The sequence below is a fragment of the Solanum lycopersicum genome, chromosome 9, assembly GCF_036512215.1.
Source record: "Solanum lycopersicum chromosome 9, SLM_r2.1".
Classification (NCBI taxonomy): domain Eukaryota; kingdom Viridiplantae; phylum Streptophyta; class Magnoliopsida; order Solanales; family Solanaceae; genus Solanum; species Solanum lycopersicum.
This window is the reverse complement of record NC_090808.1, coordinates 8,790,676-8,794,463: the sequence shown is the minus strand read 5'-3', so window position 1 is coordinate 8,794,463 and position 3,788 is coordinate 8,790,676. Positions and strand designations below refer to the sequence as shown.

Here is a 3,788-nt window from a genome sequence, read left to right as displayed (position 1 = left end):
AAAGTTGTACAAGCTAAAAAATCTCTTTACGGGCTGAAGCAAGCTCCAAGAGCCTGGTACAATGAACTTGATACATACTTTCTGAAAAATAATTTTTAGAGAACGTAAAAGTGAAGCCACTTTGTATGTGAATAAAGAACATGGCAGCATTATAATTGTTTGTATCTATGTGGATGATTTGCTTTTTACAGGAAATGATGTAAATATGATGCAAAATTTCTAAAAAGATATGATGCAAGGTTATGAAATGAGTGACTTTGGGTTGCTAAATTATTTCTTGGGCATCGAAGTTTCTCAAGTGAAAGAAGGAATTTTCATTTCTCACAAGAAGTATACTAAAAGTATTCTTCAATATTTCAAAATGATGGATTGCAGGTCTGTAACCATACCATTATCAGCAAATAAGAAGTTTAGAAAGGATGATGGAGAAAAGAAAGTTAATAGCTCACTTTTTAGGAGTTTGATTGGAAGTTTGCTATATCTTACTTCAACAAGGCCATATATTATGTTTGTTGCTAGTTTATTATTCAGATTCATGCAAGAACCAAGCCAAGTGCATTTTGAAGCTGCAAAACGTGTTCTACGCTACTTGCAAGGAACAATGGATTATGGATAATGTACAAATTTGGTGGAAATTTGAACTTAATTGGTTATTCTGATAGTGATTGGGCTGGAAGTATAGATGACATGAGAGTACTTCTAGTTATGCTTTCTTATTTGGATCAAGCATTTGTTCTTGGTTATCAAAAAAGCAAAGTGTTGTTGCTCAATTCACTACCGAAGCAGAATATTTTTCAGCATCCAAGGCTACTTCTCAAGCTATTTGGCTTAGGAGATATTTGAAGACTTTGGTGAAAACAAAAAGGGACTGTTCTGTATTGTGATAACTAATCAGCAATTGCAACTGCCAAGAATCCAGTTAGCCATGAAAGATCAAAGCATATTTCCATCAAGTATCATTTTATCCGAGAAGTACAAGAGACATGCGAAATTCAGTTGCATTGTTGTCAGACAGGAGAACAACTTGCTGACATCTTCACCAAAACACTTCCTAGAGAAAATTTTGCTACCTTCGAGAACACATTGGAGTTATCAAGCAAATGCATTAAGGGGGAGTATTGGAATTAATGCATCAATGTTTAGTCTTCCAAAATTGTCTCTTAGTTTTTCAAGAAGTCTTTTTAGAATTTCGTAGTACATGTATATAGTAAATTGTGATTACATGTATATAGTTATTTGTGCAAGACTTTTTGTTTTCTATTTTGAGTTTTATGAATAGTGATGTTGTTGATGATTGTAATCATATCAAGTGGCCTTAAGTAGCCTATAACAAACTTGAGCATTTTCTAAAGATATTATTTTTCCTTTCATATTTCCTACAAAACACACACACACACACACAAATATATATATATATATACACACACACACACATTTTGACAACCATCTTTCAGGTATGGATTCCCATCATATACTTGCTTGCAGGAACATCAATATCCATTTGACATTATAACAATAGCTGTTCTTACTCTTACATCCATATGCAGTCGAGTTTCTCTTAGCTAGTTCACATGTTCCTTTACCAATTACCCAATCTAGAACAAGTGGAAGTTTATCCATGTTCTTCAAATTTTCGAGGTTATTCTTTGAAAAATTAGCATAAGGGTTAGTATCTTTGACCACAAAAGTGTAGCTGCAACAAGGGTTATCATTCACATAAGTATTATTATAATAACTGCTTAATGTTATAGTAACATTCCATGCTCCGTTAGGGATGGATGTCTGGCAACAACCAACTCCAGAACATGTGTTACTATCAGCATCATCAAGACTATTGCACATGGATGTACATCCTGTTATGTAGGAGTAATGCATAGTCATCATACTTTCAAACTTTGAATAATAACCCTGAACTATAACATATGTGTCACAGCCAATCGCTATTAACATATTCGTGGTGTTGGTAACAACAAGCAATGGTGTAAATAATATCCATGGAGTGTTATTCTCCGTGTTTACCCCAGATTTATAAGAATCTTTGGATATGAAGTTGAAAGACTGTAAGTTGCCCAGAGAGAGATATGCTTGTGATTTGAATAGTGGTGTCATTGAAAAAAATACGGGGTGCTAGTTGAATGGTGTAATCACAAGTGACAAGGAACTAATTGTTTAATATGCAGTCTCGTGTTATACCAAATGGGAAAGGGATGCTGACATTTCCACAATTTCTGGAGTAAGGTTTGGTTATGAGATTGTTGTGTGTTTGTAACATAACATCATCACCAAAACATAGTGAAAAACAAATAAATGTTATCATAGAAACAATCATCACACAATTAGGAGCCATTGTTAAAGGAGACTATATTGGGATGTAAATAACAATTATGTGTTTGTTGTGATTTTTAATACTTTGATTCAGCGGTCCTTTTATAGATACGTTAGACTTTTAATGTGGACGAGAATTGAAAACTTTATATGCAGCCAATTATATATGCAGAATGTTTTAGTACATGGGATTTGGAATAGAGTGTCAAATACGTTAGTAAATTTGAATAGAGTTTCTGCTCGAATTCTGACCCCAAAAATCGCTTAAGGAACAGGTTTATTCTATATGTTCCTTTGCAGATTACAGCAGTTCAGTTTTGTGAAGCAAATAAATAATAGCACAATATTTTATCGCGGAAAAACCCACGTCTTAAGGGTAAAAACCACAACCTACATCTCTGTAAGACTTAACTCCACTTAATTAAACTTCAAGTCTCAACAAAATATTACAACACTCCCAATAAATCTCAAAACTCTCTCAAACCTCTTGATCATATTTTGATCTTCTCTCTATGTAAGTGCGCAATATTTTCTGATGCAAATAGTTCCCTATTCATAGATCAGAACTTCACCGAATCCTTGTACGATTCAACTTGTATTTGTCTTTTACAAATCCTTGTTGACTTCTACTCGGACTTTGTTTCTACAGGTACTGCATATCAACTTCAACAAATCTTTATTGAACTCAACTTTAAAAACTTCTCCTTAAATAAATAATAAGGCACAATTTCCTTGTTTAATAAGAAAACATAATTTCCTTAAATAAATAAGAAAGCACACTTGCCTTATTTAAATAAGAAAACATAATTTCCTTAAATAGATTTCTGCATTGTTGAACTTGTACTAAGCCGAACGCATTTGTACACCAAACTCTACTCGGACTTCTTCATCACTGCCGCCTCAAAATTCAAAGACCCTCTTCACGTAGAACTCCTAGTTGCACTTGACTTGGATACATGTAAACATGTCCAGCAATTTTTCCTTAGTTAGGAAAACTTCCAGGAAAAAGTTACGCATAAGGTTTCCTTAAATAAGTAAGAAAACATTATCAATTATCCTTAAATAAATAAGAGAAACTTTGTTGAACGCCAATTCCATTTTGGACTTGGTTTTGCTAAAACGTGTATTCCTTATGCAACCTTGAATTCGCTGGAACATGTTGATGTTACCTGTTCGATGCAACTTTGCCATCTTTCAAAATACAAATAGATTAAAAAATTTCCCTTTTTGATAATGACAAACATACATTACGAACACAACAAATAAACATGCATCTTCTCCCTTTTGTCATGTTAGTGCTACAACTCCTTAACTTGTCATACTTCAAAACAATGATATTTTAACGAATTTCCCCTTTTTGACTTTGAAATTTTTTATCTGCTTTCATTGAATAGGTGCACATAACTCATATGCAGTTGCTTCCCCAATTTGACATCAGACAAAAATAAACTATTGTGAAGGCA

General features: G+C 33.4%; 1 pseudogene; it reads right to left on the bottom strand.

Moving 5' to 3' along the window:
- Window positions 1–1,467: 1,467 nt before the first annotated feature.
- LOC138338347 (wall-associated receptor kinase 2-like) lies at window positions 1,468–3,516 on the bottom strand (annotated as a pseudogene).
- Window positions 3,517–3,788: the final 272 nt, after the last annotated feature.